At 40.8% G+C, this 22,793-nt stretch overlaps 1 protein-coding gene across 3 annotated transcripts in view; it reads right to left on the bottom strand.

Moving 5' to 3' along the window:
* The window catches only part of ATP7 (copper-transporting ATPase 1), a 570,660-nt gene that overhangs the window by 482,496 nt on the left and 65,371 nt on the right, over positions 1-22,793 (bottom strand). The window contains exon 1 of one of the 3 annotated variants that reach the window (XM_067134923.2): positions 7,748-7,794. The exons of the other annotated variants lie outside the window; for them this stretch is intronic. The gene's annotated coding sequence lies outside the window, so the exon portion shown is untranslated. Of the gene's footprint in view, positions 1-7,747; positions 7,795-22,793 lie in introns of those variants that run through there. 3 annotated transcript variants of the gene reach the window in all.

Below are 22,793 nucleotides of genomic sequence, written 5' to 3'. Positions count from 1 at the left end.
AAAACGGCGATTTCTTCAACATAACTCATAACAGTCTATAATGAAGACAATATGTATGTATGTATGTATGTATGTATGTATGTATGTATGTATGTATGTATGTATGTATGTATGTATGTATGTAATATTTAAAGTAGGCTAAATTTTCTCCAAGCTCCGAATTATAACATTCTAGGACGCCTTGAGGGGGTCACCATTGTTATAAAAGGGAACCTCCATTCTAAATTCCTGAACAAGGAAGGTCAACCACAAACATGACAAAATCTACATGTATAATCATTTATCGAAAATAAGGAAAAACTATGAGTTAGATGTTTAAAAAAGGCCCACAGCACGTTTTGTTATTTTACGTGCCGGTAAATCTACCGACACGGGGCCGATATACCTGAGCATAATTTTTCACTGTACTAACCTAGGTAACGCATGCCTGTAACATCAATTTCGCAGCTGACAGGGATTAGCAAGTGAAACTGAGTAGTGATTATAACATAAACTTGTGTAACTTACTTGTTAGTATTGTGTGTGACAATCTTGAACCTTATTATCTTCAATCAAGTACTTTCGTGTCTGTGACAGTGAATATTAACATGGTGTATGAAGGCAGCAAGGATCAAACCGCTGCTACTCGCAGGGCTGCCAACTTAGACCATGTGGTGAAGAGCGTCTTAGATGAAGTCAATTCGTCGGACTTACTGGAAAAAATAATGGTGCAAAGCTACAGCGAAAAGATTGACGGACATGGTTTCAAAGGAGCTTGAAAAGTCGTTTTATTTTAATGATGACATGGTATGTGATTTGACGAAAAATTAGAAAATAACGTACCAAGCGAGTTAACCGCGTGGTTAGGGGCGTGTAGCTGTGAGCTTGCATTCGGGAGATGATACGTTCGAATCCCATTGTCTGCAGCCTTGAAGATGGTTTTCCGTGGTTTCCCATTTTCACGCGAGGCAAATGCCAGGGCTGTGCCTTAATTAAGCCACGGCACTACCTTTCAATCCCAGCCCTTTTCCATCATTACGTCGCCTAAAACCTTCGATGTGTTAGTACCACATTACAGCAAAACCTCTAGTAAAAAATTGAGAAAGACTCGGAAAATATAAAAAATGAGAAAAGATTTCATAGACATATAGTAAATAGACTGGTACCGAGCAGCTAGAGCTGAAACCGGAAACTTGTGGCCGCCGCCATTTTATATCACCACTCTGTTTCACTGGATGGAAAAAATTTAAAACGCTTTGAAATTATAATTACACTGATTATTTACGTCTGTTATGGCTTTTATCTTAATGCTTAGGGAAAGTGACTCTAATACATTAATGTACAATTGCTTAAAAATAACTAACAAGTTGACCGACGATCTATGGTAAAATCTGCATCATCTCTCTTACAGAACGTTTCAAAGGAACTTTCAAATTCACTGAAGAGATTACATTAATAAGACGAACATTTTTGCCCATTGGGTTTATGTCTAACGCACGAGTGCTTAAACTTAAAAACATATCGGCATCTAGTTCATACAGCTGAGTTGTGACTTTAGTAGATACAGTATGTTCTGTTTCATCCCTGCTCCTAAACCATGTATTTTCTCTAAAATATATTTCACAAGGGTATCTTCAATTAGAGGGGTCTCATACATTTCTCATACTTATAGAAGGCCTTCGTGAAGATGACTTTTTGAATAAAAATGTTCCAAAGGCTTTGGGCCAGATATTCAGGCATTCTCCAGAAAATCGGCATGAACATTTTCAGGTGCTTTGTGACAACTCTACGTTAGAGGAATGACAAGTGAGCACGTGGCTCAGTGGGTAAGCGCCCGATTCTTGTAATAAGGATATCACTGGTTCATGTCCCGCTGCGTACAAGGTTTTATTTTCCTTTTTCCCTTTTATGTTTCATTTTACGTATATTCTAGGTAAGAAATTTATAATGTTTCAAAAGTTGGGTAATTACAAAAATGTCAGGTATGAAGTTGAACATATTTGTATTTTCCATATCAAAGCGAAATTAAACGTTTCATTTCCTTCCCATTTTTTGTTTCATTTTTGTACCCAACTTTCGAACGGTTACAACTATTCTTAAATAATTATAATATAGGCAGAATGAAACATAAGAAGGACAAAAAAGAGAAAGAAACCCATGCTCGCAACTGGACTAGAACCGGCGATCCCTCGATGCCTACATTCAGGCGCTACCAACTGAGCTGCGCGCCCGCTTGCCACTTCGTTAACGTTTAGTTGATATCAAGCACTTAAAATGTATCGATGCCGATTTTCTCGAGAATGCCCGGATATCTAGCACAATGATTTTAGGACATTCATATTCAAGGAGACACGTTCACGTACTACAGCATAAGTATGGAAAATAATCCGTGGCCCGTCTATTTGAAAGTCCCCTTGTCAGAAAATTTGCACACATGAACAAGTAAGTCGGAAGTAGGTGGTCTCTGCCTCAATTAGGCATAATTAATAGCAGATACCGGTATATGTAATTATATTGATAACTAACTGACAAATGTTAAGGAGCACACGGTGTACTGAAATCCCTATTCTTTCTTTCTTTCTTTCTTTCTTTCTTTCTTTCTTTCTTTCTTTCTTTCTTCGCGAATAGGAAAAGCTACTCCTAAACACTATGCAAGTATTCATCATTCTGCCACTATGTAATATGCTGAAAAATTAATTCAAAATATGCATAAAACAACAGAAACCAATGCGTCACTTAGGACAGTAATTTGTATATGATGATGATGGATTTAGAAAGTTAAACTAGTAGAATTTCTTGTAATATTTTCTTTCCATGTAATTGCTTGTTGTACTGTTGTTGCTGTCGTTCTTGGGTAATTAGGCCTATGTTTTACGTTTATTTTGGTATCACACTACTCTAAGTGACCAGTGCCACCGGGATATTTTCCAATTGCGATGTATTTGTTAATAATAATAATAATCATAATATAATAATAATAATAATAATAATATGTTTACCATAAATCTGTAGTGATGTAAGATGGCGGCGGGCGCAAGCTTCCGGCTTCAGCCATCAGCGAGAAAACCCGTCATGCTGTAAACATGAGCATGTGTTTATGTTAACGTTTATTGGTTGATGCCACCGCAGAACGCCTGTGCTTGGAGACATCAATATAGTTCGTTAGCCAGATCACAGCATAATGCGATCCTACGTGCACAATGTGCAAAATATGATTTCTCAAATAATTTCAGTCACAATAAGATGCAAGAACTGATTCATTGTCATGAATATAAGCAAGTAATTTAATCTGAAGAATGCCCAGTACCGGTACCCAGACCCTCATGCTTGACACGCTATGTTCAATCTCTAGCCTCTATGTCATCGTCCGTTCGCACCGTATTGAATCTTTAACCACAATGGCATCGTCCGTTCGCGAAGGCTCGAAGGAAACTTTCCCTCCATTCACCTCCATAGAGTTCGTGTGGAGCGTAGTAAACGGATATGTTGCGCGTAATAGTAAAACTCGTAGAAGTCAGAACATCAACGAGGCTCTGATGAGTTTAACAGTTATAATGTGGCGTGGCTTTCATCACGTGGTGACGGAAGAACTAAAATTGTGGAAATCGGACTGTCTGTGCGATATGACTGTCGACTGTATTGCCATTAGTCCGAATGATATGAGTAGCAGTGAGAAAGATGAATTCGACTTGGAAGGAGTTCGTCCTTTATCAGATTATAATTAGATCAAGTGCTTTTTTTTAATTGTCTTTCACATTGCATTTTCAAAACGATATTTTTCTTCTAGAATGTAATTTAACTGAAATATTAATTATCAAAAGTGTGAATTTTTTCTTATATGTGCTGCTGTGAATGATTCATTACGTATTTACATTTTGGGCATAACTTCAAATCCACCAACCTCCCGTAATTTATTTCTTTTCTGAGGTGTTAAATATCCAAATGTGATGTCATTCGCTTGTAGTTTATTCCTCGCGGACAGTGAATATAATTTGCTTCATATCCATAGGATCATAATTACATTTCATCTACATGTTTGGCATCCAGCAACAGTCTGATATAATCGCGACAATTAGGGGAGATAATGGCAGTTCCTACACAACCCCACGTGGCTCTTGCCATGTGCTCGGAAATAGCCCAGCCATTCTCCAATCAACGTGAAGACCGCGGATGGATACATGATGTTTTTTGTTTACATCAGCTTCGGTTCTCTCGATGACGGCAGAATAGCACCAATGCTACGAGATAGAGCTTTCTGCCTGTCTTTTTTACTATATGTCTGTGGATGATTTGGAACAGTATAGCTGTAGCAGGAGAAATAATGTCAGTCCTTGCGCCAGCGAACCCTGTCTGATACGGCAAGACCAACGACAGCTCTGAGCTACTGTATTAGAATGGAAAATGGAATTTTTATTGATATTTTAAAAAGTAATTGCCTGATATATGACTGTCGGAATTGTTAACAGTTTGAACTTTTCTTCTGGTGGCAGAAATTACCATAGTTTAATTTAGAAAAAACAAAGTTGATGTAATTATCTCCGTTATTAATAATCCCATGTGAAATCGTAGCACAATGTTCTACGAGCCCTTTAATCAGGGGCGTATTCTCCTTGAATGCAAGGCATTCATTGCATGCGTTATGATAACACAAAGAACTGTCTGATGTACGATTTTAGGTTGTTTCAAGTCAAATATTAACGATTTCATCTCTCAGAAGTTCAAAAGGTCCGCGCAACTGTATTGGTTCCGTTGCTTGACTACGTGTGGTGCTGGTGTAGTCTCGCCGTCTACTCCACTCTAGGAAGGAAGAGACAGCGAATGCAGGAGTTAAGGATGAAAGGCATTCAATCTTTAAATTGCATTCAGTGGCAGACGTAGTTCTGAAACCCTCCGAACGATGTCGCTGCAATTGAAACTTGGTCAGAATTTGTCACCCCATACCCGTGCTACCGTCTGCCATCTGTTAGCAACTTGGAGAAAGTCGGCATCTTTACCTCCCGGCGAGAACCCAATGTGACGAAACTGACCAATGCCACTGGGGTGACTTACCTCCAGTGCTTGAGTTGTGGCTAACTAGTGAGTTAATTCATTGTGTTTTCGGTGTTTTGTTATATTTTGCGCACATGTGGTATTAACGATGGATGAGTCTAAAACGGATATAATTGTAAATCAGTTTGAAAAGCCATTTACTGGTCGTTCGTTTGATGAAAAGATTCAAATAGTTAAAGCCGGGAGACCTCTACCTTCCCTCGTAAATTTCTTCTTCTTCTTCTTAATCTGTTTACCCTCCAGGGTTGGCTTTTCCCTCGGACTCAGCGAGGGATCCCTCCTCTACCGCCTCAAGGGCAGTGTACTGGAGCTTCAGACTCTGGGTCGGGGGATACAACTGGGGAGGATGACCAGTACCTCGCCCAGGCTGCCTCACCTGCTATGCTGAACAGGGGCTTGCGGGGGATGGGAAGATTGGAAGGGATAGACAAGGAAGAGGGAAGGAAGCGGCCGTGGCCTGAAGTTATGTACCTTCCCGGCATTTGCCTGGAGGAGAAGTGGGAAACCACGGAAAACCACTTCGAGGATGGCTGAGGTGGGAATCGAACCCACCTCTACTCACTTGACCTCCCGAGGCTGAGTGGACCCCGTTCCAGCAGAGCCGGGAATCGAACCCGGGCCTCCGGGGGTGGCAGCTAATCACACTAACCACTACACCACAGAGGCGGACCCTCGTAAATTTAAAAACAGAAAACAAGAATTGTGTACGCACGTTCAATCCAGAAACTTACAGTAAAACTGTTTGGCTCGAGTTCACCTACATGTAATTAGGATGAGTAGAATTGAAATTTACTTAATACATTGTGTTAACTGCATGGTTACTAGTTGCATGCCTCAGTGGAGATTCCAGGATACGCCACTGCCTTTAATATTATTTAAGAATGTGAAAACAGTGTAACAATGTATTTATTAGATTAGAAGTTATTTCTTTGTAATGTTTTGGGTGAATAACCATGTGTAAGCTGTACGTGGAGCTCCAAATGTATCTAGAAGTCGGCAATTTCCTTAATTACGTCAACGCTCAGTGTTATTGGACTGTCACCACTGACAACGTATTTAAGAATGCTAGAAATTTCCGATAATATCTAAAAGCATTTGCACTCCTTTTGCTTTAAAATAGCATCATAATCACGCGCATTCAACAACTTTCAGCTAGATCTACAATCAAATGGAATAATACAACAGTACAGAGAAACCTGTGGTTCAAGGTCAGCATTGGCAACAAATACCATCAATTTAAAATCCTTCAAGAAATATTGTACGTTCAAAATGAAATTTTCTTCTACAAGTCATTAAAAGGTCTTCCATTAGTTACATACGCCCGACTGCCCATCAACTATCTATGGGCATACAATGTTGCAATGAGCTAAGAGAAAAAGGGGCATTCTTCAAGATTTTCCTTTAGTTGCGTCCTGACGTTAGCTTTCCAGATTTATATCAGTCACAAAGCCCCAGGTTTCTGCGCGTTGAGTTGGAATGAAGAATTCGTTTCTTCTATAGTCTATCCAGTTCAGAATTTGTTCTTCACAAGCAATTATCGAGGAATTTTATATCTTCCCTTGCTTTTTTTTTTTTTGTAAAATACACAACAATGAACACATCACTTCATAAACTCAACAGCCGCGCTCAGTCCGGTGATATTCAAATACGTCAACTTCGAGTCGGTAGATTTACTGACACGTTAAAAAACTCCTGCGGGGCAAAATTCCGGCACCTTGGCGTCTCCGAAAACCTTAAAAAGTAGTTAGTGGGACGTAAAATAAAAAAACATTATTATTATTATTATTATTATTATTATCTTAACAGAAAATATCCTTGGTTTAGCTTTGCTATGAAAACTGCAGTAAATATCCTCTACTAAAATATGAATAAGGCACCAATGCGGCTTTAAAGGTTGAATGTATTGTTTTAATATTCGTCACTACGTCCAAAGTAACAATAAAACTGTGTCTCCACACTTCACGGTCTTCTCTACGAAGTTAAATTATTTTGTTCCGGACGACGGCGTTTTCTCACTTATTACTCACTCATTCACACACTAATTAAAAATCGTTGTTAGTGCCCAGTTTAAAGAGGCTGTGGAACCAATCCCTATTATATGCCCAAACAATAACAATACACATACTACCCCTAAATGGTCCAGTAACAAAATTATTAACTCTCAGTGTTGGATTATGTCCTTCTACAGCCGTACTGTACGATCGAAAGCATATACCATGAAGGGATGAAGGCACAGCCAAAGGTCTGACCTTAGACCACGGCGCCTGCGGTATTTGAATGTGCCCCACTCTTCCAAAGACTTCTACATTTATTCCAGGTTTATAGACGGATAAGACTACCTTTACAGATTGATACCTTGTACATATAAGGGTACAGATTTTACAGAAACTGATGGCAGCGATGTTCCTCGTACCTAATGAAATTAAGGTTGTAAAAGCAAAGACAAACTGAAGTCATGTCCTGAAGCAGTCTCGGAAGAATTTGCCGGGCTGCAATCTCACTAGGACCAATAGAACATCTTCTGAAGAGAGATGGGGTCTGTTTGTTGGTGCCGCAAATAGTTATTAAAACTATCATTCCTTTTAAAACAAAACAAAAAATTAATTCGAAAAAATATGATGTAAAATTGTTACATGCCAATTCCACAGAAGATATCTCCAATACAAATCGAAAATACGCCCGTAGAGAAAACCCATATATCATTCATCAACAAACTTACCCACATGATGATGACACTAGGCGATGATACTTGTGGTGTCCCCTTCGTATCAGTCTCATGACAGCGAACTGATTTAAGAAAACGTAACGCAAGCCACGGGTATCTGACGACCTCTGACTTGGAAGAAAATAGCTGATAATATACTCCTGATTCAGACATACAGCGAGAAAAAAAAATACGGGATAGCTGAGATTAAACAACGGCATCGATCAGGAAATCGTATATCACGATAACAAAAGAGACATAGAAGAGATATCAACACTTGCAGTTTAGTACACTGTGAAATAATTATTCAATCAGCCGATTTTCCGGTGAAGTTACCACTCAATATACTACATAAATAATCGTCTCTAGCTGCACAACATAGTAATCTACCGAACAATATAACGATATACATTCCCTGCATCACAGAAATCTCCCGGATTCAAACTATCCTTCCTGAAGAAATCACTCAGCTGGTGAAAACTGAACGAAATTATAGGTAGCGTGAACGATGACAAGAAGAATGCAGGTAGGAGGAGGCAGACAGTCGTCTTAATGACAGTGTTGCTTAAATTACCTTGTCGTTAACGAGACTGTTCAGTAGAAATGCTTAAGGAAATTACCCGGGAGTTACCAAAAATACTGTGTTAATGATTTAGTTTATCTATTGAATACTCGAAGGTTGTAAAATGTTAATAATAATAATAATGAAGCCTTTTCGTCCGCATGTGTTATTTTCTTTATTTACTAAGGGACTAAATATAGGCTACAGGTTTACACTGAATCTAAGTCAAACTCATGTTGGTCTCTTTAAAGGTCTGGAGCCATATTCGAAACATTTATTTATTTATTTATTTATTTATTTATTTATCTATTTATTTATTTATTTATTTATTAGCTGTTGCACCCGTCACTGACAGAACTATTACTTAGCATGTGCATGATCACATTTCTGTCGACCGCTCGTGTTGTTCCCTGAGATTCTGAGGCACGTAGATGTGCACGCCTGTCCCTGACAACGTCTTATCATGAAGTACTCGCTTTCTGGCTCTCTGTGGCCTTTGTTTACAGTTTCACCTTTTCCTCATTATTGCTGTTCTTGGCTTGATCTCTTCCTTCCGGTATAAAAACCAAGTATCAGGTTGATAGTAAAAAACGTTTCCAGAATAATCTCCATAGCAACTCACTATAGCAGGGGTCTTCAATTATTTTTCCCTGGAGTCCGGTTGAATCACAATTTAAAGGGGGCTGCAGGGTCGAAATATTTGGTTGAATAGGACAGGTGCTAGTCTTACTTACGGTAACTGGTTACTCCGTACAAAAGTTACAGAAAAATGTAAATACGGTGTATTCGCACTGTATTTCCCTGCATTTTTTAACATTTTAACCAGTGGAGTGTTTAAATATAATACATTCACAAAACAAACAATATTTTAGATAGATGATATTTTAAATTCAGTGTTCATACGTATACTTAAAATATATAATTCATCCACCCAACCTAATTAGTGAGGGAAGTGGCATGTCTTGTTTCGTAAAATCGTCCTAAGTTTGGAGTGAACTAAGTTCCAAGCATTGATTAAGCAGTCCTCAAGTGTTCATTAGTAACTGCGATCTGAACTATTTTTTCAAAAAAAAAAAAAAAATTGATTGGGGAACACTTTCAAACATATTATGTTGGCCCAAACATTGCCAGCATATATTTCGAAAACTTGCGTTAGGGTAAGAATCTCTATCAAGAGACAAACACATCAACTTTCCCTGCTTTTCTTTTGTCATCTGCAGCAGCATTTCCATCTATGATTCTGCCGTGTCGAAGTTCCAAAATTCCCTTGCTTTGGTGCATTGTTTTCTTCGGGAATCGACGGAAAATGCCTTTTTTCCACATTCTGAAAGTCTTCCAATTTGTTGAACAGCGTGAATCGTTCATCAAATTCTCTCTTCAGATGGTACAAAATATCTGAACATTTTGCGCGACAAATCTTCATTATAAGATACCGAAGGAAGTTTGGGAAAATGAATTACTTCTTCCTTCAAGTCTTGAATAAAGAGATCTAAGTTAACTGTTGCTTGCTCCACACACGAATTTTAAAAAAATAACGCTAACTGTTAACTGAAGCAGGGGGCTGCAGACTAGAGAAATGAAATGGCGTATGGCTTTTTTTTTTCTAGTTGCTTTACGTCGCACTGACACAGATAGGTCTTATGGCGACGATAGGACTGGAAAGGGCTACGAGTGGGAAGGAAGCGGCCGTGGCCTTAATTAAGTTACAGCCCGGTGTGAAAATAGGAAACCACGGAAAACTATCTTCAGGGCTGCCGACAGTGGGGTTCGAACCTACTATCTCCCGAATACTGGATACTGGCCGCACTTAAGCGACTGCAGCTATCGAGCTCGGTCGAATGGCTTTTAGTGCCGGGAGTGTCCAAGGACAAGTTCGGCTCGCCAGATGCAGGTCTTTCGGTCTGACTCCCGTAGGCAACCTGCGTGACGTAATGAGGATCAATGATAATGAAGACGACACACACACCCAGTCCCCGTGTCAACGAAATTAACCAATCATGGTTAAAATTCCAGACCCTGCCGGGAATAGAACCCAGGACCCCTGTGACCAAAGGCCAGCACGATTACCATTTAGCCATGGAGCCGGACGCAGACTAGAAAAAAAACAAAGTAAACACTCACGGTTTCAAAGAGAAAACCTTTTCACTCTCATATCTTCAAAATAGAAGAGAAAGAATGAGAGGCACAACTTAAAACACCCAGGACTTGTACAACTGTTTAGGGACGTGTAGGTGGTAAGAACGGTACGGGTAGACCAATGTATGAATATAACAAGCAGATTAGAGTAGACGTAGGATGTAGTAGTTACATAGAAATGATAACTTAGCACAGGGCAGGGTGTCATGGAGAGCTGTATCAAACCAGCCTATGGACTGATGACTGAATCATCATCTTCAAAATACGGTACTGCCATCTATGGAACAAATATTGTTCTAGGCCAGGGGACGTGTAAGTCGCATATTACTCTCTAAAGTATTTTTTACTCTTTTAATAATTTGTTCTCTTTATTTCTTAGTCTTTATCTCGTATAAATCGCGCAAATCCGTGGAAAAAATCATCGGGGTACGGATCTGGACCGGAGTCCGCCATTTGAAGACCCCCTACTCTATAGAGTTAGTTATGCTGTAGGCTCTTGGGCTTACCGGTATTTACATTAGCGTGGTACCACGATCGAAAACAGGCGTAAAAATAGGCTAGCCGTGATCACGCCTCGTATAAACAATGCGAACGTGAACGCGCAGGCGTGAACGGACGCTCGCTACGCCTTTGCCAATTAGGCGTAGCAAATAATCAAAGCGCGTTTGATTTTTTTCTCCGCCTCAACTCGACGTAAGTATAAGCGTGAGAGTTCTGTGTTCCACCCCGTGACGGAAGATAATCTGAAATGTCCAAAAGAAAGATGATTCTCTGAAATTACCCGAGAACAATACCGTGTGGTTGATACAACTGTAGCAAGTGAACCTCGTTTGTATGATAATTCAGATAACTACAGGAATCATGATCTACGAGCTGCAGCACTGTAGGCTGTCGGCTTCAGTTACAAGGAAGTTGTATTAAAATTTAAAAATTTAAGGAATAATTATTCTTATTCGCAAGAATTGACGAAGGTGTCGTCCCATTTGCGATCAGTCTCATTTGCGATCACTCAGGTAGAATACAAGACCAGTTTATTTTTGACGAGTTAAGCATTGTCCCATTTGCGATCACTGTTATCAGTGACATACAAATAGTCAGGTACAGGTTGCTGTGAGGGAATTCCCTACTGAAGAACTGGTACAGGAAGACATCCCTCAAGTAACTAGCCACACTACATACTAGGATTCTTACGAATCGTATATTGAAACTCATTAAATTACTTATATGTACCGTTTGGGACTGATGCGTTAATATCGGGACTAACAGAGAATAAACAGGACTCAAGTGAACCTTTTATTTAGAGTTACCAGATGGCTGCGGATAAATGGCGGTTAAATGAGTTTTAAGAAGGACAAAAATGGGCGTATTAAAACCGTTCAATTTTACAATTTACAATTTCAAAACAAATTATTTTGCTGTAACACTTTGCTTCTTCGATCGTGCTATCCTTTTTGAAGCAACTGTAGTTCGTCTCAAACTGGACAGTTAACTTACACTTTCTTATACAATAGGGGACACTATTAAATTACTGCTTAAATAATGCTCAAACTTTTCGATTGTTCATACTGACACGTTAAGTAAACAGCTGCTCAAAATATAATTAGCCTACTTTCATCTATCTCTATGTCCTCATTTCTTGATACTGGGTCGGGATGAGATGAGATTAATTTCTACGGGATGTTTCTACGACCGGATGCCCTTCCTGGCACCAACCTCAGTTGAGGAGCTAATGAAGATGAAATGTGTTATGGTGAATAAAATTGGGTAAGGGGTGGGAAGACACAGCTGTGGCCTACGGATAGGAACTGTACCGGCGTTTACCTGGAAGTGAAAATATTAAACCACAGAAAACCATTCGGAGAACAGCCGACGGTGGGGTTCGAACCCACGCGTTTCCCGAATGCAGAACTTGGTTCCATAGCCAGAGCGCGTTAAAACGCACAGCCACTCAGCCTACTTTCACCTACATAAATAAAATTATAATTTTTGTCTATACGCTCGGATTAGATGTACAAAATTCCAGAACTTAATGTTAAGAAAATAGATTAAAATAAGTTGAAAAAAATGATAATTCTATAATGATGGCGCGAAAAGATGAGATTACATTCGTGAAATAGTGGATTCGAATACCAATATCGGTAGCCCTGAAGATGGTTTTCCGTGGTTCCCTATTTCCACAATAAGCAAATGCTGGGGCTACGACCGCTTCCTTCCCACTCCTAGCCCTTTCCTATCCTATTGTCGCCATAAGACCTATATGCGTCGGTGCGACGTAAAAACAAAACCTTTAAGAGAGAGGTTGTGCGGAGTACCTCCTAATTAGCAGTCCCCGTGCTGCATGGACGTTGGGAAACCCCGATAGACTGCTGATAATTTTACAGTGGTCGCAAATGGGACACGAACTGGTCTTTTTCACATTCTTGTTTTCCACTGTAATTGGGAGTGATCGCAAATGGGACAACTTTTGCTGTGATCGCAAATGGGACACAACCTTGATGAACAGTAAAGACACAAGTCTGGCACGCGAGCCGACGATGTTTACGTTCCGGTGTTCCAAGTTTCTAAGCCACCACCTTCTTTTCCTTCTAGACTTTCAATTTTTTTAAAAAAAATCGAATTATTTGCAGCAAGTAACAATGCTAGTTTAATAACTTAAGTAACAGCACTGCATATCAGCGACACTCCTTCCATTACGAGCGGGTGAAACAGTACTTATGAATAATTAAACCAAACTCACGACCCCAGGCGTTTATAGTAGGGCCCACGAGAGTTGAAGTCTGACAGGTGAGCGGCGAAAGCTGTAACTACGAAGTACGCTGCGTTGTCATAGTTACCTCCATTTGCGGCCTACCACACTTTCAGACAAGCTGAGTGTTTAATAAAACATGTAGGCCTAGGCCTAATACAATTCATTTACCCTTGACCGGTTCCTAAGCTCGTGTTAATAATTCCAGCATTTAAGACAGAACACGACATTATCGATATATATAAAAGATTTCATAATCACTAACAAAATCATCAGTTTCTGACAATAACCTCAACAAATGCACATGTTAATCACAGAATAGAATAACACTACCCACATTGATAGTTTTTTTATTATTTAACTCGGATTGTTAACGGTACCTGTACAATTCAGGAATAAACTACGGTATAATAAACACAATAGGAAGACGATACTTCATCGAGAAAAGAAATCAGTCAGAATATGAACGACAAAAGTGACTGAGAGCAAGCCGATCCACGTGATGATAGCGTTCTAAAATGTTGCAACTCTGTTATCGTTGCCATAGCAACAGGCCATTTTCGAGCAGCGTTAGTCAACTTTTTCTCGCCGGTGGCGCTAAACGTCAGACTTCAACTCTCGTGGGCCCTACTGTAATACGTCCAAAATAGGCTACTCGAGTGTTCACACTGGAAATGGAGTTATAACCGTGAAGAAAAGGCGTGCGAACATGCCACTTTCCAGCTTGGTCACCACGGCTATTCATCACGGCACATTTTCACGCCTCAATATTGAGCCGGGGTACCAACGCTGATGTAAACACCGCTCTACACTTTCACACGACAGCCTCTGATATTCACCTTTTTTCACTGTACCGGATGTATACAACAAGTTTGTAAATTATATGCTAAATAAATTATGTTGCGGATAATTTTTGTGTAAAACCAACCGTAAAAAAAGTACATGGAATTTTGTATTTTAGGCCCCCCTCTGAAGACCTCTCCAATATATCAGGTTAATATTCAAACATTACGGACAGAAATATGTTTTATAATGGAATATGATGATTCCCAACCATTCAGGTACGTCATTCGCTTGTCTAGCGTTAACTTGGAGGCGATGCTCGAAATTGCCGGTCCGAAAACTGCGAAAAAGATACCCGTCTATGTTGATCTATTCCAGCTGGCGAACGTTTAGTTGTGACACTGAGATTCTTAGCAATAGGTAAGCACGATATATTTCTATCTTAGCAATGGCGAAAAATGTACAATATTCTTTAATAATAACTAAATGTAGTATTTCATAGTTATATTATGCAAAAATAATCTCGCTGGTTATAAATGCCACAGTATGAAGAGAAGGAAATTTATAATACTGTCTTGTATTTCCTTTGCTTTTTCATTACATGATTCTTGCGTCTCACTGATGTACCTTTTTCGTACTGCTGCCTGCACTGTTGCACGACGTTTTAAAAAATCTGTGCAACCCTCTTTGAATTTCTGAAACCTGATAATTTACAGGTGACTTACTGAGAAGACTGATGCTTCGGTGGTGGTTTCGTAGGTATGGCAGTGAGTGGAGAGGGAACAGCAGACGAAGACCGCCTGAGGGATGCGTGCTGAGTTTGACTACGAGTTGTGTACATAAAATCATCCACTTCTTATATTTCAAAATCGATCTCTGGATGACGTGCTTCAAAACGAAAACTGCGTATTTCAATGAGACGTAATCGCCAAAAAACAGGTTATCTTCTCTGGAGCGTTTTTAGTTAACTATAAGGGCAATCAAAGTATAACACTGATGTCCCTAGTCAGATGCTAACTACAGAATTATGTACTTGGATGTAGGTTTTAATGGAAGTTTCAGATGGAGGAGTTTACAACCAGTGCTCATTGTCATCTGCTATAGAAAACGGTAGTCTTCACCTGCCGCATTCATGTCCTCTTATAGCAGAAAAACCACTGCCTTAGTTTACATTGTAGAGGCAGGCGATATTTTCGCGATGTAGATTTATTCAACTTAATAAAACAATACTCCTTTAAGAATCGGCCAAGTCCAAACAGGGTACAGACTCTCTAGAGCGAGGAGGGTTGTTGAGAATGTATGCGATGCATTATTTCCTCATATTAAGAGCGGAATCCCTCTCTATATATGCACATGTGGGTACTTCTGACAGCGAAGACAGTGGTACATATGACATAGTCGCAGGTTCACGGAGAGAAGAGTTGTTGGAGGGAAGCCTGTTACCACTAAAACGAGGGACATTCCATAACTTCAGTTTATACGGTAGACTCATCAGAGATGCACTGAAAAGAGTACTTTAGATCGCCACATGATGAAGACAAGTAGCAATAAAAGTTCATTTAACCCGTCAGAACACAGCGCGTGCTAGGTACTGTATTTGCACTTCTTTCCGAATTTCAAACCGGGTTCACTGTCCACGCGCACATTTGGGCATCTCATAATACATAACAGGTAGTATTGAACTTACTATTTCTTTGCAATGCAGGGGTATCTTTATGGATATATAGATTTAATGTGCTGTATATCTACCCTGATGAGTTAATACAGTCAGTTTTTAGTTTGTTTTTACGCAATGTCTCCCATCGCTTCCACCATCATCGTCTTGTGCGTTTCGCACAAGATTAACGTAAACAAATAATATGTGTAGGCGTATACCTTCTTCAAGCCACGACAGTCACAATAATTATGGTTTACAATCAATTTTTTATTAGACTAAATGTTAGTATTTACAGAATTATTGTGTTGTAAATAACGAAGACATAGTAAGTGTCCCCTGTTACATGCAAGGAGTCAGACAGTCTGCACATTAGAAAAGCTGTATTGCAATAATTATGTAATTTAGGATAGGAGCAATATTTGGTTTGTTATGATTCAATGGAATGATACTAATATTGACTCACGAGCGAGGCAGCGTGCTGTGCGGACGTGTTAGTGGAAGCAACACCACCTAGACCTAGATATCTAGGTGGTGTTGGTGGAAGCGAGGAGTGAGCGATGGTAGTAACGCTACAGCAATGCAGGTTAAGAATAAGGTGTTGGCATGGTGCAAGATGGTGTTGGAAGAAAGCTGGAGCAGAAAGAGGGAGAGAGAAAAGCAGCTCTAAAGGGCTGCTAGAAATTATGTTGTGCGCGATAGTTATTGCGACGCTGCTGATGACAGGAGGTGTAGAAAAGAACTCGGGTCCAAATCAGGGACCATTCGGGTGGGATGAATTGAAAGAGATAAGAGAGTGGAGAAGGAAGCGAGTAAAAGAGAAATTAAGGAAATGATGCAAGAACACCGTTCAATCCAAATGAAGGAGATGAAGGACTTAAAAAATGTTTATAAAAGAAGAAATTGGTGGGGTGAATGATAAGTTAGCGGATCTAGAAGATTTTTTTTTGCTATTGGCTTTACGTCGCACCGACACAGATAGGTTTTATGGCGACGATGGGACAGGAAAGGGCTAGGACTGGGAAGGAAGCGGCCGTGGCCTTAATTAAGGTACAGCCCCAGCATTTGCCTGGTGTGAAAATGGGGAAACCACGGAAAACCATCTTCAGGGCTGCCGACAGTGGGGTTCGAACCACCTATCTCCCGAATACTGGATACTGGCCGCACTTACGCGACTGCAGCTATCGAGCTCGATCTAGAAGAAGAAGTAGGGAATTGAGAGAGAAGGTGGATGCATTGGAAGAGGAAATGGCAGTAATGAAGAGAGGAGCAAGGCTGGTGATTCTGAAATCAAGGAAGAATGTGTTCGTTTATGGTGTACCTGAGGAGGGAAAGGAATCGAAAGTGGAGTTAGTGTTGAAAGTGGTGGATATACGTAGTTTCAAATAAAATAAAGATGAACTTCTCAGAAGTGGATATTGATGACATATGCAGAGTGGGAAAGAACAAGGGGAATAGACCGGTGAAGATGAGATTGATCTCAACCCTGATAGCCGATATAATTCTAAGAAATGTCGGGAATTTGAAAGGATCAAACATATACTTGAAGGCTGAGACAGAAAAAGAGGACAGGAAGCAGATGGAAATTTTAAAGCGACAGGTATGGAAGGCAAGAGCGCAGGGACTGCGAGCCAAGATAGTAGGGAGGTGTTTGGTTACATCAGACAGGAAATGGACCCGATCGTAGACTCAGGAGGAACTGCTGGGGGTGGAAAATGCGAGGAGGAAATGAGTTGCAGGATACGAGCGCAAGACGTCATCAGTGAAGAGAACGAAGATAGAAGACGTGACAGCAGTGTCAGCAGCCAGATGGTGGGGATTGCAGAGACTTTGGTCAGTCAAAACAATGCAGGTATGAATAAAACAAGAATGATGACACTGGACCAAAGTAAAGTGAGACCAGGAGGTGAAGGGGAGAGTGGAGGAAATAGGAGTCAGGGTAGTGATTCAACCTCTCCGAGTAAGGGGAATGTAGAAATAAATGTAGAGAGAGACAGGCGTTGAATAAGGGATGGTCGATAAGTTTGAAAGACTTATGGGAAGGGAAAAAAGGTTCTGACACGGAGACGGGGAAGGAGGGGGTGATAAGAAAGAGAAGGAAGTGGAGAAAGATATGGTGGGGGGGCGTCACAAGGAAGAATGACGAGAAAGGTAGAAGTGGTGAATCGCAGAAGCAAAGAGGGGGAGGGAGAGGAAATAAATAACTATATATGTCGTTAGGGGTGTTGAATATTGGGGGTTGATGGGGAAGCTAGGGAATAGAGAAATTGTAGAATTAATAAAAGATTTTGAGATAATTGCTCTAGTGGATTCGTGGCTAGGGAAAGGGGTAGAAATTGAATGGGGCTGATATAGAGTAGTAAACGTGAAAAGGAAGAAAATAGGGAAAATGGGAAGAAACCCAGGGGTATATTAGTTTTAATAAGAAATGAGGTAGCCGGGAGGGTGGAGAGGATACAGAGTAGGGCTGAGGGGCTAGTGTGGTTTAGAATAAAAATGGGAAAAGGGGCACAGGAGGCAATTTGTCTGGCCATACTTTATAATCATCCAAAATACTCAGTTTATGCAAATAAATATAGTCTTTGAGAAATTGATTGAAGAAATAAACACGATTAAAGGGCTGTGTGTAGAAGACGGAATGATTTTAATGGGGGACTGGAATGCTAGAGTGAGCAATAGAGTACTGGATTACGGGAAAGAAGACAACGGAGGGCGGGGTACAGAAGAAAGGGTAAAGATAATGGTTTAAATACTTATGGGGAAAGGCTGTTAGAGTTATGTGCTATAGAAAATGTATATATTTTAAACGGGTGGATGAAGGGATACAGTAAGGGAGATTTGACGTACATTATAACGAAAGGAGGGAGTGTAATGGATATAGGAGTAAGTTCGGAGATAGCGTTAAAGAGACTATTTCTTTTGCTAGTGGCTTAACGTCACACCGACACAGATAGGTCTTATGGCGACGATGGGATATGAAAGGCCTAGGTGTTGGAAGGAAGCGGCCGTGGTCTTAATTAAGGTATAGCCCCAGCATTTGCCTGATGTGATAATAGGAAACCACGGAATACCATCTTCAGGGCTGCCGACAGTGGGATTCAAACCCACTATCTCCCGGATGCAAGCTCATAGCCGCGCGCCCCTAACCGCACGGCCAACTCACCCGGTGGACTAATTTACCTCCCGAATGTTTTACCAGGGAGGAAGCCGTCATCAGAACATCATTCATTCATATACTAGTGTCAAAAAGTTAAGCGTAAGTTACGAGTAAGCAGGGCAACAGGAAATAAACCGCAAATCGCACGACATATGCACCTATCAACCTTACGTGTTCGCTCGGTATAGGAAAGGAGTTTTCCCTGCTTTGACTAGCAGCTTAACCGCACAGCCAGTGCCTGCGCCCCATATTCCCTCAGTCGTGTTTGCCCTGTTATAGTGTGCGGAATGTACCCTTTTGGTGAACGTAACAACATAATGGCACAACGACACCATCTGGACCCCGTTTTGCAGGGTAGAATACTCGGCCGCCTGGAAGCAGGCCAGACACAGACCGAAGTCGCCGTATCCTTGAATGTTCCACAAAGTGTCATTTTCAGGCTTTGGAGACGATTTCGAGACACAGGAGGTGTTAGTCGTAGACCAGTACCACGTGGACCAAGGGTAACCACCCCACAGAAGGACCGATATCTGGCCTTAACCGCCCGACGAAATCGGAGTGCACCTGCAAGACAATTGTCGACGGAGCTAGCAGCCGTCTCAGGGGTTGCCGTTTCCCGGCAAACTGTGTACCGGAGGCTCAGAACAGCTGGGCTGTTTGCCCAACGTCCAGCGGTGTGCGTCCTGCTCACTCCAGCACAAAGGCGGGTCCGTTTACTGTGGAACCGTCAACATAGAAACTGGTCCATGAATGAATGGAGGCATGTACTCTTCACAGATGAATCCCGCTTCCGTTTTCAGAACGATTCCCGTCGCACATTAATCTGGAGAGAATCGGGTAGCCTATACAACCACAGGAACATCGTGGAACGGGACCAGTATGGTGGTGGCGGAGTTATGGTGTGGAGCGGCATCATACTGAATGGCCGTATGGACCTGCACATCTTCATGGGTGGTCCGAGGAACACTGTTAACGCTCGGAGATATAGGGATGATGTACTGGGACCACATGTTCGACTCTTCAGCGGTGCGGTTGGCCCAGACTTCCTCTTGACGATAATGCCTGACCGCACTGCGCTGCTCTGGTGGATGAATTTCTGGCTAGGGAAGACATTCAACGCATGGTCTGGCCAGCGAGGTCTGCGGATCTGAATCCTATGGAACATGCCTGGGATGCACTGGGGAGGCGAACTGCTTCCCGTCAGCCTCCACCAAGGACCCTCCAAGACTTTCGCATTGCCCTTTCAGAGGAATGGGATAGACTGCCACAAAAGCTCTTGGACCATTTGACAGACAGCATGCCACGTCACTTCGAAGCATGTGTGGCCGTTAGGGGTAACCCTCTTAACAGCATATTTTTTTGTGGAAGACATTTCCAAGTTTTGTTAGTTGTTGTCAAATGTGTACCTTAGCTATCAGAACCTTTCTGACACTGTTTTTCGGACAAGTTGTGTGACATATGGTGTGTGTGATTCAGCTTCCGTTTGTTCAGTAATCCGTCTGACATTCCTATCAGGCGGTATGGCCTCGTTTAGTGATTATGCTTAAAATTTGGACACTAGTGTACATACATACAGAGAGAGTTGCATTTCCTCAGATAAGTTATGGCTGTAGTTTCCCGTTGTTTCAGCCGTGAATCAGTATCAACATAGCTAAGCCATGTTAAAAATTATTACAAGGTCAAATCAGTCAATAATCCAGAATGCCGCCCTTGCAACCTCCGAAAGGCTGCTACTTCCTTTTCGATAAACAATTCGTTAGTATGGTCTCTCAACAGGCAACTATCCGATCAGGTTGCACCAAGGGCTCGGCTACCTGGTTCATTGTGACAGGATCCTCACCGCGGTAATGTCACTTGGTTCACAGGCGAGGGACAATGCATATATTCATTGTTCATATACTTGACAAGTTATTTAGAAAATTAAGTTATTTTAAATGCATTTTTCAGTCATGTTGAATTAACTGACAATTTTCTGTAGCTACATGGGTATTCAACATGGAAAATATTACGTTCTTAGGACAAGTTATGTCAGCAAACACCCATAAACGTGAACATTTGTTACACATATACTAAAATCCATAGTTTACAAGCTACACGCAACACCCACTAAAATATATTGTGAAAGGTCAGGACGGTGTGCTAAGAATTCAGGACTGATAAACATCCAGAAAGTGGCATCAGTACCGTACTGAAGGGGCAGAGGGACTCTGGATTAAATACGGAGGAATTTTCAGTAGTTCCTCTTTGTAAGTTTGCTCCAATCACAAACTGTGATGCTGAAAGTATATTTTAAGCATACGAGCTTATATTAATTGAAAAACAACATTCTTTCACAACCGAAAACTTGGAAAGAGAAAAAATCTCTTGTGGTTCCCTGTTATTTGAGCTACTGCAAAAGTTATTTAAAATATTGTTGTAAATTTATAACAGCATGCTCATTTTGGACATTTTACTGCATAGACCTATAAATTCTCGATCTACTTAATATATTGTTTCTAGGGAAGCAAATCTGTTTTACCGTCATATATTTGGTTCCTGCTGACGACGGTAAGTCTACGTATTCACGGATCTTCTTTATCTTCTTCTCCCTCTTCGTCCCCCTTGGTTTTTCCTAACGTTTTACGGCGGATGCCCTTTCTGACGCCAACCGTAAGTGGAGGGAAGTGTTCACTAGCATGCTACTGTGGTGGTTATTAGTGTAGTTTATTGTGTGTAAATGTAGATAAGTGTATTAAGACGAACTCGGCCGGAAATTGAACCGGGGCCATCTGAACCAAAGACCAGTACGCTGATCGTTACGGTTTCACTTGAAAAACGTAGCGACTAACAAACTTCTGTGAAGCAGGAAGGTAATGCCCATCGAAGCGGCAAAAAGTGAGAGCTGACAAGATTCAGTTCAAGAACAACTAAGTCGAAAATGGCAAAAAGGTGTAAAAAGAAAATGAAACAACATAATCAATCTTCATGAAACAAGTTCAGAAAAAAAAAAAAAAAAAAAAGCTATTTTAATGTGTATGCGAATGTTCAAAACAGCCAACCCATTGAGTCGACTTTCACCTGTTTATTGTCAGTTTCTCTTCATTTTCTGCTGTTGTTTCTGATTGATATTCAAATACCTTTATTGTTTTACTGCTATCTAGCAAACTGATTTAGATATGACCCCCACCGAATGTAATTTGGGATTGTATTCCGTGACTGCCGACTGGAAAGTCCAATTTATTGTTTTAACTGTAGCTTGGCAACGCTGAAAAATGTCGTCTAAACGACATAAATTACGGCGTGCTTTCATGCATTTCCCCCACTGGACTCACAGACGTGTGTAGTACTACAGTCGATCGCCAGACTCTACTGTTTCATCATCCCTATCTCATCAACGTTTCTCCTCTTTTACCCGACGAAGGTATAAAGTATTGAGTCCTAATCCCTTAAAATCTTTCATTCTATGACCGAACACTGCAGTTCTTTTTACGGCACTAGGATTAAAAGTGACTAAATTACATCACTAACTGCAGTATCATTGAAGTCGTACTTGACGTCTTACTAGAAAGAGGGAGGGATCATTTTTGACCCTTTTATGAATTCAACACTCTACTGTTGCCGTTAATTGTCTTAGATTTCGTTCAAACTGCATGACCGATATCACTTAGGCTGCATTTACTGTTGTTGAAATTTGGTTGCTCCAGCCCTAACAGCTTAGCCCCAATAATTCAATTAACCTAGAAGGACTCAAGGGTCATTTTTGACCCTACTGGATTTTACAGAAACATGTTTCGTATTCACGTAATTTTCTTTTCTTTCCTTTCCTTCCCTTTGCATGGTATTCACGATTTGCATCTTTCCCCACTCCACGTCACGTGGTACCCAGAGTTTCCGCTGTACCAGCCTGAGTCGGGTATGGGATAAGTGAACAAGCCATTGGCAGTAACTATTGTGCTGTTTGTTGCATTTATTTTATAAATGATTCCTAAAATATGAAGCACAGAAGGAATTTTCGAGAGCAAGGTTCCATAGGTATTTTCCAGG

This window comes from Anabrus simplex, chromosome 1, assembly GCF_040414725.1.
Source record: "Anabrus simplex isolate iqAnaSimp1 chromosome 1, ASM4041472v1, whole genome shotgun sequence".
Classification (NCBI taxonomy): Eukaryota; Metazoa; Arthropoda; class Insecta; order Orthoptera; family Tettigoniidae; genus Anabrus; species Anabrus simplex.
The sequence above is the reverse complement of the archived record's forward strand: the minus strand, read 5'-3'. Positions and strand labels throughout refer to the sequence as shown.